At 37.4% G+C, this 15,899-nt stretch overlaps 1 long non-coding RNA gene across 5 annotated transcripts; it reads right to left on the reverse strand.

The window, feature by feature from the left end:
- Positions 1–1,602: 1,602 nt before the first annotated feature.
- Positions 1,603–15,372, reverse strand: LOC127851479 (uncharacterized). Of its 5 annotated transcripts, none has more exons than XR_008035786.1 (6): positions 15,309–15,372; positions 11,913–11,974; positions 9,340–9,401; positions 6,767–6,828; positions 4,196–4,257; positions 1,603–1,686 (listed from the first exon to the last, which is right to left on the reverse strand). It is a non-coding gene; the product is annotated as an uncharacterized LOC127851479 (long non-coding RNA). The 5 variants fall into 5 exon arrangements; XR_008035785.1 differs by having other exon boundaries at positions 15,320–15,356; XR_008035783.1 differs by lacking the exon at positions 15,309–15,372 and adding an exon at positions 12,746–12,809.
- Positions 15,373–15,899: the final 527 nt, after the last annotated feature.

Raw genomic sequence — 15,899 nt, forward strand, 5'->3', positions numbered from 1 at the left:
TGCACAAAGAAACATTCTAAAATAAAGTCATGGCAAGTGCCCACACAGAGAATTGTGTCTTCTTATAAATGATGTTCAGGTTTTTAAAGAGTATAGCATTGCACTCCAAAAAGATTTAGTATATTGTAACCTAAAGGAAAAATATGTTCTGAATGAAATGTGTTTTTCTTGCATATTATTATCTTCCTATTCATATTGCACCAATATATTAAGTTTGGCTGGATTATCTGCCCATTTGGCCATTTTAGATCACATTTTCACATGTGGGTGTTTTCGGTCCGAAGAAGGCGATTTAAGGGCTGTTAAAGCTTAAATGTCCCTTTAAGATTTAAAGCTGTTGTGTTCAATATCTGCAACAAAATACCAAAACAAACCATATGGACAGGCACGTGGGGCTTATGCGGGGTGGGGAAAGAATGAACTTGTTAGATATTTTCACTCCAAGCAATTTTGATAATGTCTTTTTTGTGTGTGTTTTTTTTTAAAATACCCCCAAAAATGTCAATTTCACAGCAAAAAAATCCAATTTCATCCAAGACAAACAACAATAAGCAAAAATGAGAGATCAAAGATACTTTGAAGTGTAGAAATCAATAAGCTTCCTATTACTTGTTGTTTCACACTTATAAAAGTGTGAAATCTTGAAAGCGCCTTGTTGCTCGGAGCCCATTTATTTACCAGTCGCAAATGGTATATTCTAGCATATAATGCCATGGGTGCCTTTAAACTGCAGCAGATGGTCAATATGCTCTGCCAGCTGTCATTCAGAGGTTCAAGAGAATACAAAATTTCATATTTTGGGCGCAAAATAAGTACTTTTGACTATTTTTATGGTGGCAATCTGGTCAAAATGGGCGTTAATAACTGAGCGAAAGACAAAAATGCTCATTTTGGGGGTTTAAACTAGAAGGAAAGGTTAAAATGAACAAGATACATATATGTTGGAGAGCATTATAAGCTTAGAAATGAAGTTCTATGAAGTAACAGGGGCAGAAAGGCAGCTCAGATCAATGCAGGCTTCCTGAAAGAGGTTTCTAGTACATCTTCTGGGGACACAGCTTCCCGCAGAATTCTCAACACAACACATATCATTGATTTATGTCACCTTTGTATGCAAAGACAAGCAAATAAGGTCAATACTTCCCATAAATCACTGAATGAGAGAAGCATGTACCAAATGAAAAACTAAACTGGTTGCTGAAAGTGCCACATTTTGGCAAAAAGATCCCTCTAAGGTAAATGATGAAGGGGACACTTGCTACAACAATCCTATGTTTAAGTCGGACGCCACATCCTTTCAAGCCGGGACCATGACTGTAAGCATATTGTGAGAAAACAATACCAAACACAAGCTAATTGTAGGGTTACAAGTAGCATATCAACTCAGATGCACTGCATACATGCTTTGGAACAAGGATAAACCTGTTAAGTGCCAACTTCTGCTGCCAACAAAGCGCGAGCTTTACGTGTCAGGACGCGGAACTATCCATACAAACTGCACGGGGAATTGCATGGCGGCAAGGGTTTGAGTGACCACAAACCTGATGATGACAGTATTTCACACCTTAAGCATCATAAATATGCTTATTTGCTTGCGTACATGATAATAATTTAGTATTATTACCTGTTTTACCATCAACAACCCTTATCCAGTGGCCCTCGGCTTAGTCGCAGACATTCCTCTACCTGAAAAAGTCAAAATTCCCAATAAAAAATAGATATAAAATGGCAAAAAACATGCATTTAAGTATTTTTAGTGTATTTTTATGAATAATATGAAGTAATAAACCTTGTTATGTTCATGATTGTACTAAATATGAAGGCTGCCTCAATTAAGTGTCTGCTGCACTGTCCAAACTGTAAAAATGTCCGCCATTCCATGTCGGTGAAATGGGGCTCTGTTTGAATGTTCATGCTTTATGCACTAGCTATTGTTGCGTTACTGGATCACGGAGTTCCTGGCGTTGAATTCTGACTTCATGTGGCACACTAACGCTACACGGTCAACCAATATGCCTTTGAATTCAAGTCGAAAAGCAATTTAGCCCTTATTTGGCTATATCAGGGTGGGGGTCAACTTGAAAAACAACTATTCCAGGTCAAATTATCTGAATTCATGCATTTAAGGCACTTATTTTCTTCTCTTTTGTTAAGAAATTACCAAAAATCAGCTTTCCCAGTCATATTTTGCACTTGCAGATGATATTTCATTTTTACCTAAAGCTAGTTTAGGTTACAATATACCAAAAGATTTCCTACACAAATTCAATGTAAAAGCAATAACTTCAACAAAAAATAAAGTCAAACTTTTGCGCATAGAGACCCCCATAACCATACCTTTTCTTAAAGAGCATTCCAAGCCGCAATGATTTAGACAATAAAAAAGGGGGGTCATGCGTTTTGCAAGAAAGAACTCGATGCGAATCAGCGGTCACTGTTTTACAGCCATCAATTTACCGGGTTCGTACCAGTGGATGAGGGTTTCCCGCCATCTGTCAAAGTCTCACGTAGTCTTTAACCTTCAAGCAAATGAGTGAATTTCTGTTAAACATCAATGTTTTCCCTACCACATGCACAAAGAAACATTCTAAAATAAAGTCATGGCAAGTGCCCACACAGAGAATTGTGTCTTCTTATAAATGATGTTCAGGTTTTTAAAGAGTATAGCATTGCACTCCAAAAAGATTTAGTATATTGTAACCTAAAGGAAAAATATGTTCTGAATGAAATGTGTTTTTCTTGCATATTATTATCTTCCTATTCATATTGCACCAATATATTAAGTTTGGCTGGATTATCTGCCCATTTGGCCATTTTAGATCACATTTTCACATGTGGGTGTTTTCGGTCCGAAGAAGGCGATTTAAGGGCTGTTAAAGCTTAAATGTCCCTTTAAGATTTAAAGCTGTTGTGTTCAATATCTGCAACAAAATACCAAAACAAACCATATGGACAGGCACGTGGGGCTTATGCGGGGTGGGGAAAGAATGAACTTGTTAGATATTTTCACTCCAAGCAATTTTGATAATGTCTTTTTTGTGTGTGTTTTTTTTTAAAATACCCCCAAAAATGTCAATTTCACAGCAAAAAAATCCAATTTCATCCAAGACAAACAACAATAAGCAAAAATGAGAGATCAAAGATACTTTGAAGTGTAGAAATCAATAAGCTTCCTATTACTTGTTGTTTCACACTTATAAAAGTGTGAAATCTTGAAAGCGCCTTGTTGCTCGGAGCCCATTTATTTACCAGTCGCAAATGGTATATTCTAGCATATAATGCCATGGGTGCCTTTAAACTGCAGCAGATGGTCAATATGCTCTGCCAGCTGTCATTCAGAGGTTCAAGAGAATACAAAATTTCATATTTTGGGCGCAAAATAAGTACTTTTGACTATTTTTATGGTGGCAATCTGGTCAAAATGGGCGTTAATAACTGAGCGAAAGACAAAAATGCTCATTTTGGGGGTTTAAACTAGAAGGAAAGGTTAAAATGAACAAGATACATATATGTTGGAGAGCATTATAAGCTTAGAAATGAAGTTCTATGAAGTAACAGGGGCAGAAAGGCAGCTCAGATCAATGCAGGCTTCCTGAAAGAGGTTTCTAGTACATCTTCTGGGGACACAGCTTCCCGCAGAATTCTCAACACAACACATATCATTGATTTATGTCACCTTTGTATGCAAAGACAAGCAAATAAGGTCAATACTTCCCATAAATCACTGAATGAGAGAAGCATGTACCAAATGAAAAACTAAACTGGTTGCTGAAAGTGCCACATTTTGGCAAAAAGATCCCTCTAAGGTAAATGATGAAGGGGACACTTGCTACAACAATCCTATGTTTAAGTCGGACGCCACATCCTTTCAAGCCGGGACCATGACTGTAAGCATATTGTGAGAAAACAATACCAAACACAAGCTAATTGTAGGGTTACAAGTAGCATATCAACTCAGATGCACTGCATACATGCTTTGGAACAAGGATAAACCTGTTAAGTGCCAACTTCTGCTGCCAACAAAGCGCGAGCTTTACGTGTCAGGACGCGGAACTATCCATACAAACTGCACGGGGAATTGCATGGCGGCAAGGGTTTGAGTGACCACAAACCTGATGATGACAGTATTTCACACCTTAAGCATCATAAATATGCTTATTTGCTTGCGTACATGATAATAATTTAGTATTATTACCTGTTTTACCATCAACAACCCTTATCCAGTGGCCCTCGGCTTAGTCGCAGACATTCCTCTACCTGAAAAAGTCAAAATTCCCAATAAAAAATAGATATAAAATGGCAAAAAACATGCATTTAAGTATTTTTAGTGTATTTTTATGAATAATATGAAGTAATAAACCTTGTTATGTTCATGATTGTACTAAATATGAAGGCTGCCTCAATTAAGTGTCTGCTGCACTGTCCAAACTGTAAAAATGTCCGCCATTCCATGTCGGTGAAATGGGGCTCTGTTTGAATGTTCATGCTTTATGCACTAGCTATTGTTGCGTTACTGGATCACGGAGTTCCTGGCGTTGAATTCTGACTTCATGTGGCACACTAACGCTACACGGTCAACCAATATGCCTTTGAATTCAAGTCGAAAAGCAATTTAGCCCTTATTTGGCTATATCAGGGTGGGGGTCAACTTGAAAAACAACTATTCCAGGTCAAATTATCTGAATTCATGCATTTAAGGCACTTATTTTCTTCTCTTTTGTTAAGAAATTACCAAAAATCAGCTTTCCCAGTCATATTTTGCACTTGCAGATGATATTTCATTTTTACCTAAAGCTAGTTTAGGTTACAATATACCAAAAGATTTCCTACACAAATTCAATGTAAAAGCAATAACTTCAACAAAAAATAAAGTCAAACTTTTGCGCATAGAGACCCCCATAACCATACCTTTTCTTAAAGAGCATTCCAAGCCGCAATGATTTAGACAATAAAAAAGGGGGGTCATGCGTTTTGCAAGAAAGAACTCGATGCGAATCAGCGGTCACTGTTTTACAGCCATCAATTTACCGGGTTCGTACCAGTGGATGAGGGTTTCCCGCCATCTGTCAAAGTCTCACGTAGTCTTTAACCTTCAAGCAAATGAGTGAATTTCTGTTAAACATCAATGTTTTCCCTACCACATGCACAAAGAAACATTCTAAAATAAAGTCATGGCAAGTGCCCACACAGAGAATTGTGTCTTCTTATAAATGATGTTCAGGTTTTTAAAGAGTATAGCATTGCACTCCAAAAAGATTTAGTATATTGTAACCTAAAGGAAAAATATGTTCTGAATGAAATGTGTTTTTCTTGCATATTATTATCTTCCTATTCATATTGCACCAATATATTAAGTTTGGCTGGATTATCTGCCCATTTGGCCATTTTAGATCACATTTTCACATGTGGGTGTTTTCGGTCCGAAGAAGGCGATTTAAGGGCTGTTAAAGCTTAAATGTCCCTTTAAGATTTAAAGCTGTTGTGTTCAATATCTGCAACAAAATACCAAAACAAACCATATGGACAGGCACGTGGGGCTTATGCGGGGTGGGGAAAGAATGAACTTGTTAGATATTTTCACTCCAAGCAATTTTGATAATGTCTTTTTTGTGTGTGTTTTTTTTTAAAATACCCCCAAAAATGTCAATTTCACAGCAAAAAAATCCAATTTCATCCAAGACAAACAACAATAAGCAAAAATGAGAGATCAAAGATACTTTGAAGTGTAGAAATCAATAAGCTTCCTATTACTTGTTGTTTCACACTTATAAAAGTGTGAAATCTTGAAAGCGCCTTGTTGCTCGGAGCCCATTTATTTACCAGTCGCAAATGGTATATTCTAGCATATAATGCCATGGGTGCCTTTAAACTGCAGCAGATGGTCAATATGCTCTGCCAGCTGTCATTCAGAGGTTCAAGAGAATACAAAATTTCATATTTTGGGCGCAAAATAAGTACTTTTGACTATTTTTATGGTGGCAATCTGGTCAAAATGGGCGTTAATAACTGAGCGAAAGACAAAAATGCTCATTTTGGGGGTTTAAACTAGAAGGAAAGGTTAAAATGAACAAGATACATATATGTTGGAGAGCATTATAAGCTTAGAAATGAAGTTCTATGAAGTAACAGGGGCAGAAAGGCAGCTCAGATCAATGCAGGCTTCCTGAAAGAGGTTTCTAGTACATCTTCTGGGGACACAGCTTCCCGCAGAATTCTCAACACAACACATATCATTGATTCATGTCACCTTTGTATGCAAAGACAAGCAAATAAGGTCAATACTTCCCATAAATCACTGAATGAGAGAAGCATGTACCAAATGAAAAACTAAACTGGTTGCTGAAAGTGCCACATTTTGGCAAAAAGATCCCTCTAAGGTAAATGATGAAGGGGACACTTGCTACAACAATCCTATGTTTAAGTCGGACGCCACATCCTTTCAAGCCGGGACCATGACTGTAAGCATATTGTGAGAAAACAATACCAAACACAAGCTAATTGTAGGGTTACAAGTAGCATATCAACTCAGATGCACTGCATACATGCTTTGGAACAAGGATAAACCTGTTAAGTGCCAACTTCTGCTGCCAACAAAGCGCGAGCTTTACGTGTCAGGACGCGGAACTATCCATACAAACTGCACGGGGAATTGCATGGCGGCAAGGGTTTGAGTGACCACAAACCTGATGATGACAGTATTTCACACCTTAAGCATCATAAATATGCTTATTTGCTTGCGTACATGATAATAATTTAGTATTATTACCTGTTTTACCATCAACAACCCTTATCCAGTGGCCCTCGGCTTAGTCGCAGACATTCCTCTACCTGAAAAAGTCAAAATTCCCAATAAAAAATAGATATAAAATGGCAAAAAACATGCATTTAAGTATTTTTAGTGTATTTTTATGAATAATATGAAGTAATAAACCTTGTTATGTTCATGATTGTACTAAATATGAAGGCTGCCTCAATTAAGTGTCTGCTGCACTGTCCAAACTGTAAAAATGTCCGCCATTCCATGTCGGTGAAATGGGGCTCTGTTTGAATGTTCATGCTTTATGCACTAGCTATTGTTGCGTTACTGGATCACGGAGTTCCTGGCGTTGAATTCTGACTTCATGTGGCACACTAACGCTACACGGTCAACCAATATGCCTTTGAATTCAAGTCGAAAAGCAATTTAGCCCTTATTTGGCTATATCAGGGTGGGGGTCAACTTGAAAAACAACTATTCCAGGTCAAATTATCTGAATTCATGCATTTAAGGCACTTATTTTCTTCTCTTTTGTTAAGAAATTACCAAAAATCAGCTTTCCCAGTCATATTTTGCACTTGCAGATGATATTTCATTTTTACCTAAAGCTAGTTTAGGTTACAATATACCAAAAGATTTCCTACACAAATTCAATGTAAAAGCAATAACTTCAACAAAAAATAAAGTCAAACTTTTGCGCATAGAGACCCCCATAACCATACCTTTTCTTAAAGAGCATTCCAAGCCGCAATGATTTAGACAATAAAAAAGGGGGGTCATGCGTTTTGCAAGAAAGAACTCGATGCGAATCAGCGGTCACTGTTTTACAGCCATCAATTTACCGGGTTCGTACCAGTGGATGAGGGTTTCCCGCCATCTGTCAAAGTCTCACTGTAGTCTTTAACCTTCAAGCAAATGAGTGAATTTCTGTTAAACATCAATGTTTTCCCTACCACATGCACAAAGAAACATTCTAAAATAAAGTCATGGCAAGTGCCCACACAGAGAATTGTGTCTTCTTATAAATGATGTTCAGGTTTTTAAAGAGTATAGCATTGCACTCCAAAAAGATTTAGTATATTGTAACCTAAAGGAAAAATATGTTCTGAATGAAATGTGTTTTTCTTGCATATTATTATCTTCCTATTCATATTGCACCAATATATTAAGTTTGGCTGGATTATCTGCCCATTTGGCCATTTTAGATCACATTTTCACATGTGGGTGTTTTCGGTCCGAAGAAGGCGATTTAAGGGCTGTTAAAGCTTAAATGTCCCTTTAAGATTTAAAGCTGTTGTGTTCAATATCTGCAACAAAATACCAAAACAAACCATATGGACAGGCACGTGGGGCTTATGCGGGGTGGGGAAAGAATGAACTTGTTAGATATTTTCACTCCAAGCAATTTTGATAATGTCTTTTTTGTGTGTGTTTTTTTTTAAAATACCCCCAAAAATGTCAATTTCACAGCAAAAAAAATCCAATTTCATCCAAGACAAACAACAATAAGCAAAAATGAGAGATCAAAGATACTTTGAAGTGTAGAAATCAATAAGCTTCCTATTACTTGTTGTTTCACACTTATAAAAGTGTGAAATCTTGAAAGCGCCTTGTTGCTCGGAGCCCATTTATTTACCAGTCGCAAATGGTATATTCTAGCATATAATGCCATGGGTGCCTTTAAACTGCAGCAGATGGTCAATATGCTCTGCCAGCTGTCATTCAGAGGTTCAAGAGAATACAAAATTTCATATTTTGGGCGCAAAATAAGTACTTTTGACTATTTTTATGGTGGCAATCTGGTCAAAATGGGCGTTAATAACTGAGCGAAAGACAAAAATGCTCATTTTGGGGGTTTAAACTAGAAGGAAAGGTTAAAATGAACAAGATACATATATGTTGGAGAGCATTATAAGCTTAGAAATGAAGTTCTATGAAGTAACAGGGGCAGAAAGGCAGCTCAGATCAATGCAGGCTTCCTGAAAGAGGTTTCTAGTACATCTTCTGGGGACACAGCTTCCCGCAGAATTCTCAACACAACACATATCATTGATTCATGTCACCTTTGTATGCAAAGACAAGCAAATAAGGTCAATACTTCCCATAAATCACTGAATGAGAGAAGCATGTACCAAATGAAAAACTAAACTGGTTGCTGAAAGTGCCACATTTTGGCAAAAAGATCCCTCTAAGGTAAATGATGAAGGGGACACTTGCTACAACAATCCTATGTTTAAGTCGGACGCCACATCCTTTCAAGCCGGGACCATGACTGTAAGCATATTGTGAGAAAACAATACCAAACACAAGCTAATTGTAGGGTTACAAGTAGCATATCAACTCAGATGCACTGCATACATGCTTTGGAACAAGGATAAACCTGTTAAGTGCCAACTTCTGCTGCCAACAAAGCGCGAGCTTTACGTGTCAGGACGCGGAACTATCCATACAAACTGCACGGGGAATTGCATGGCGGCAAGGGTTTGAGTGACCACAAACCTGATGATGACAGTATTTCACACCTTAAGCATCATAAATATGCTTATTTGCTTGCGTACATGATAATAATTTAGTATTATTACCTGTTTTACCATCAACAACCCTTATCCAGTGGCCCTCGGCTTAGTCGCAGACATTCCTCTACCTGAAAAAGTCAAAATTCCCAATAAAAAATAGATATAAAATGGCAAAAAACATGCATTTAAGTATTTTTAGTGTATTTTTATGAATAATATGAAGTAATAAACCTTGTTATGTTCATGATTGTACTAAATATGAAGGCTGCCTCAATTAAGTGTCTGCTGCACTGTCCAAACTGTAAAAATGTCCGCCATTCCATGTCGGTGAAATGGGGCTCTGTTTGAATGTTCATGCTTTATGCACTAGCTATTGTTGCGTTACTGGATCACGGAGTTCCTGGCGTTGAATTCTGACTTCATGTAGGCACACTAACGCTACACGGTCAACCAATATGCCTTTGAATTCAAGTCGAAAAGCAATTTAGCCCTTATTTGGCTATATCAGGGTGGGGGTCAACTTGAAAAACAACTATTCCAGGTCAAATTATCTGAATTCATGCATTTAAGGCACTTATTTTCTTCTCTTTTGTTAAGAAATGACCAAAAATCAGCTTTCCCAGTCATATTTTGCACTTGCAGATGATATTTCATTTTTACCTAAAGCTAGTTTAGGTTACAATATACCAAAAGATTTCCTACACAAATTCAATGTAAAAGCAATAACTTCAACAAAAAATAAAGTCAAACTTTTGCGCATAGAGACCCCCATAACCATACCTTTTCTTAAAGAGCATTCCAAGCCGCAATGATTTAGACAATAAAAAAGGGGGGTCATGCGTTTTGCAAGAAAGAACTCGATGCGAATCAGCGGTCACTGTTTTACAGCCATCAATTTACCGGGTTCGTACCAGTGGATGAGGGTTTCCCGCCATCTGTCAAAGTCTCATGTAGTCTTTAACCTTCAAGCAAATGAGTGAATTTCTGTTAAACATCAATGTTTTCCCTACCACATGCACAAAGAAACATTCTAAAATAAAGTCATGGCAAGTGCCCACACAGAGAATTGTGTCTTCTTATAAATGATGTTCAGGTTTTTAAAGAGTATAGCATTGCACTCCAAAAAGATTTAGTATATTGTAACCTAAAGGAAAAATATGTTCTGAATGAAATGTGTTTTTCTTGCATATTATTATCTTCCTATTCATATTGCACCAATATATTAAGTTTGGCTGGATTATCTGCCCATTTGGCCATTTTAGATCACATTTTCACATGTGGGTGTTTTCGGTCCGAAGAAGGCGATTTAAGGGCTGTTAAAGCTTAAATGTCCCTTTAAGATTTAAAGCTGTTGTGTTCAATATCTGCAACAAAATACCAAAACAAACCATATGGACAGGCACGTGGGGCTTATGCGGGGTGGGGAAAGAATGAACTTGTTAGATATTTTCACTCCAAGCAATTTTGATAATGTCTTTTTTGTGTGTGTTTTTTTTTAAAATACCCCCAAAAATGTCAATTTCACAGCAAAAAAAATCCAATTTCATCCAAGACAAACAACAATAAGCAAAAATGAGAGATCAAAGATACTTTGAAGTGTAGAAATCAATAAGCTTCCTATTACTTGTTGTTTCACACTTATAAAAGTGTGAAATCTTGAAAGCGCCTTGTTGCTCGGAGCCCATTTATTTACCAGTCGCAAATGGTATATTCTAGCATATAATGCCATGGGTGCCTTTAAACTGCAGCAGATGGTCAATATGCTCTGCCAGCTGTCATTCAGAGGTTCAAGAGAATACAAAATTTCATATTTTGGGCGCAAAATAAGTACTTTTGACTATTTTTATGGTGGCAATCTGGTCAAAATGGGCGTTAATAACTGAGCGAAAGACAAAAATGCTCATTTTGGGGGTTTAAACTAGAAGGAAAGGTTAAAATGAACAAGATACATATATGTTGGAGAGCATTATAAGCTTAGAAATGAAGTTCTATGAAGTAACAGGGGCAGAAAGGCAGCTCAGATCAATGCAGGCTTCCTGAAAGAGGTTTCTAGTACATCTTCTGGGGACACAGCTTCCCGCAGAATTCTCAACACAACACATATCATTGATTCATGTCACCTTTGTATGCAAAGACAAGCAAATAAGGTCAATACTTCCCATAAATCACTGAATGAGAGAAGCATGTACCAAATGAAAAACTAAACTGGTTGCTGAAAGTGCCACATTTTGGCAAAAAGATCCCTCTAAGGTAAATGATGAAGGGGACACTTGCTACAACAATCCTATGTTTAAGTCGGACGCCACATCCTTTCAAGCCGGGACCATGACTGTAAGCATATTGTGAGAAAACAATACCAAACACAAGCTAATTGTAGGGTTACAAGTAGCATATCAACTCAGATGCACTGCATACATGCTTTGGAACAAGGATAAACCTGTTAAGTGCCAACTTCTGCTGCCAACAAAGCGCGAGCTTTACGTGTCAGGACGCGGAACTATCCATACAAACTGCACGGGGAATTGCATGGCGGCAAGGGTTTGAGTGACCACAAACCTGATGATGACAGTATTTCACACCTTAAGCATCATAAATATGCTTATTTGCTTGCGTACATGATAATAATTTAGTATTATTACCTGTTTTACCATCAACAACCCTTATCCAGTGGCCCTCGGCTTAGTCGCAGACATTCCTCTACCTGAAAAAGTCAAAATTCCCAATAAAAAATAGATATAAAATGGCAAAAAACATGCATTTAAGTATTTTTAGTGTATTTTTATGAATAATATGAAGTAATAAACCTTGTTATGTTCATGATTGTACTAAATATGAAGGCTGCCTCAATTAAGTGTCTGCTGCACTGTCCAAACTGTAAAAATGTCCGCCATTCCATGTCGGTGAAATGGGGCTCTGTTTGAATGTTCATGCTTTATGCACTAGCTATTGTTGCGTTACTGGATCACGGAGTTCCTGGCGTTGAATTCTGACTTCATGTGGCACACTAACGCTACACGGTCAACCAATATGCCTTTGAATTCAAGTCGAAAAGCAATTTAGCCCTTATTTGGCTATATCAGGGTGGGGGTCAACTTGAAAAACAACTATTCCAGGTCAAATTATCTGAATTCATGCATTTAAGGCACTTATTTTCTTCTCTTTTGTTAAGAAATTACCAAAAATCAGCTTTCCCAGTCATATTTTGCACTTGCAGATGATATTTCATTTTTACCTAAAGCTAGTTTAGGTTACAATATACCAAAAGATTTCCTACACAAATTCAATGTAAAAGCAATAACTTCAACAAAAAATAAAGTCAAACTTTTGCGCATAGAGACCCCCATAACCATACCTTTTCTTAAAGAGCATTCCAAGCCGCAATGATTTAGACAATAAAAAAGGGGGGTCATGCGTTTTGCAAGAAAGAACTCGATGCGAATCAGCGGTCACTGTTTTACAGCCATCAATTTACCGGGTTCGTACCAGTGGATGAGGGTTTCCCGCCATCTGTCAAAGTCTCACGTAGTCTTTAACCTTCAAGCAAATGAGTGAATTTCTGTTAAACATCAATGTTTTCCCTACCACATGCACAAAGAAACATTCTAAAATAAAGTCATGGCAAGTGCCCACACAGAGAATTGTGTCTTCTTATAAATGATGTTCAGGTTTTTAAAGAGTATAGCATTGCACTCCAAAAAGATTTAGTATATTGTAACCTAAAGGAAAAATATGTTCTGAATGAAATGTGTTTTTCTTGCATATTATTATCTTCCTATTCATATTGCACCAATATATTAAGTTTGGCTGGATTATCTGCCCATTTGGCCATTTTAGATCACATTTTCACATGTGGGTGTTTTCGGTCCGAAGAAGGCGATTTAAGGGCTGTTAAAGCTTAAATGTCCCTTTAAGATTTAAAGCTGTTGTGTTCAATATCTGCAACAAAATACCAAAACAAACCATATGGACAGGCACGTGGGGCTTATGCGGGGTGGGGAAAGAATGAACTTGTTAGATATTTTCACTCCAAGCAATTTTGATAATGTCTTTTTTGTGTGTGTTTTTTTTTAAAATACCCCCAAAAATGTCAATTTCACAGCAAAAAAATCCAATTTCATCCAAGACAAACAACAATAAGCAAAAATGAGAGATCAAAGATACTTTGAAGTGTAGAAATCAATAAGCTTCCTATTACTTGTTGTTTCACACTTATAAAAGTGTGAAATCTTGAAAGCGCCTTGTTGCTCGGAGCCCATTTATTTACCAGTCGCAAATGGTATATTCTAGCATATAATGCCATGGGTGCCTTTAAACTGCAGCAGATGGTCAATATGCTCTGCCAGCTGTCATTCAGAGGTTCAAGAGAATACAAAATTTCATATTTTGGGCGCAAAATAAGTACTTTTGACTATTTTTATGGTGGCAATCTGGGTCAAAATGGGCGTTAATAACTGAGCGAAAGACAAAAATGCTCATTTTGGGGGTTTAAACTAGAAGGAAAGGTTAAAATGAACAAGATACATATATTTGGAGAGCATTATAAGCTTAGAAATGAAGTTCTATGAAGTAACAGGGGCAGAAAGGCAGCTCAGATCAATGCAGGCTTCCTGAAAGAGGTTTCTAGTACATCTTCTGGGGACACAGCTCCCGCAGAATCTCAAGCACAACACATATCATTGATTTATGTCACCTTTGGTATGCAAAGACAAGCAATAAGGTGTCAATACTTCCCATAAATCACTGAATGAGAGAAGCAATGTACCAAATGAAAAACTAACTGGTTGCTGAAAGTGCCACATTTTGGCAAAAGATCCCTCTAAGGTAAATGAGAGGGGACACTTGCTACAACAATCCTATGTTTAAGTCGGACGGCCACATCCTTTCAAGCCGGGACCATGACTGTAAGCATATTGTGAGAAACAATACCAAACACAAGCTAATTGTAGGGTTACAAGTAGCATATCAACTCAGATGCACTGCTATACATGCTTGGAACAAGGATAAACCTGTTAAGTGCCAAACTTCTGCTGCCAACAAGCGCGAGCTTTACGTGTCAGGACGCGGACTATCCATACAAACTGCACGGGGAATTGCAATGGCGGCAAGGGTTTGAGTGACCACAAACCTGATGATGACAGTATTTCCACACCTTAAGCATCATAAATATGCTTATTTGCTTGCGTACATGATAATAATTTAGTATTATTACCTGTTTTAACCATCAACAACCCTTATCCAGTGGCCCTCGGCTTAGGTCGCAGACATTCCTCTACCTGAAAATAGTCAAAAATTCCCATAAAAATAGATATAACATGGCAAAAAACATGCATTAAGTATTTTGAGTGTATTTTTATGAATAATATGAAGTAATAAACCTTGTTATGTTCATGATTGTACTAATATGAAGGCTGCCTCAATTAAGTGTCTGCTGCACTGTCCAAACTGTAAAAATGTCCGCCATTCCATGTCGGTGAAATGGGGCTCTGTTTGAATGTTCATGCTTTATGCACTAGCTATTGTTGCGTTACTGGATCACGGAGTTCCTGGCGTTGAATTCTGACTTCATGTGGCACACTAACGCTACACGGTCAACCAATATGCCTTTGAATTCAAGTCGAAAAGCAATTTAGCCCTTATTTGGCTATATCAGGGTGGGGGTCAACTTGAAAAACAATATTCCAGGTCAAATTATCTGAATTCATGCATTTAAGGCACTTATTTTCTTCTCTTTTGTTAAGAAATTACCAAAATCAGCTTTCCCAGTCATATTTTGCACTTGCAGATATATTTCATTTTTACCTAAAGCTAGTTAGGTTACAATATACCAAAAGATTTCCTACACAAATTCATGTAAAAGCAATAACTTCAACAAAAAATAAAGTCAAACTTTTGCGCATAGAGACCCCCATAACCATACCTTTTCTTAAAGAGCATTCCAAGCCGCAATGATTTAGACAATAAAAAGGGGGTCATGCGTTTTGCAAGAAAGAACTCGATGCGAATCAGCGGTCACTGTTTTACAGCCATCAATTTACCGGGTTCGTACCAGTGGATGAGGGTTTCCCGCCATCTGTCAAAGTCTCACGTAGTCTTTAACCTTCAAGCAAATGAGTGAATTTCTTTTAAACATCAATGTTTTCCCTACCACATGCACAAAGAACATTCTAAAATAAGTCATGGCAAGTGCCCCACAGAGAATTGTGTCTTCTTATAATGATGTTCAGGTTTTTAAAAGATATAGCATTGCACTCCAAAAAGATTTAGTATATTGTAACCTAAAGGAAAAATATGTTCTGAATGAAAAATGTTTTTTCTTGCATATTATTATCTTCCTATTCATATTGCACCACATATTAAGTTTGGCTGGATTATCTGCCCATTTGGCCATTTTAGATCACATTTTCACATGTGGGTGTTTTCGGTCCGAAGAAGGCGATTTAAGGGCTGTTAAAGCTTAAATGTCCCTTTAAGATTTAAAGCTGTTGTGTTCAATATCTGCAACAAAATACCAAAACAAACCATATGGACAGGCACGTGGGGCTTATTGCGGGGTGGGGAAAGAATGAACTTGTTAGATATTTTCACTCCAAGCAATTTTGATAATGTCTTTTTTGTGTGTGTTTTTT

Source organism: Dreissena polymorpha, chromosome 11 (assembly GCF_020536995.1).
Source record: "Dreissena polymorpha isolate Duluth1 chromosome 11, UMN_Dpol_1.0, whole genome shotgun sequence".
Taxonomy (NCBI): domain Eukaryota; kingdom Metazoa; phylum Mollusca; class Bivalvia; order Myida; family Dreissenidae; genus Dreissena; species Dreissena polymorpha.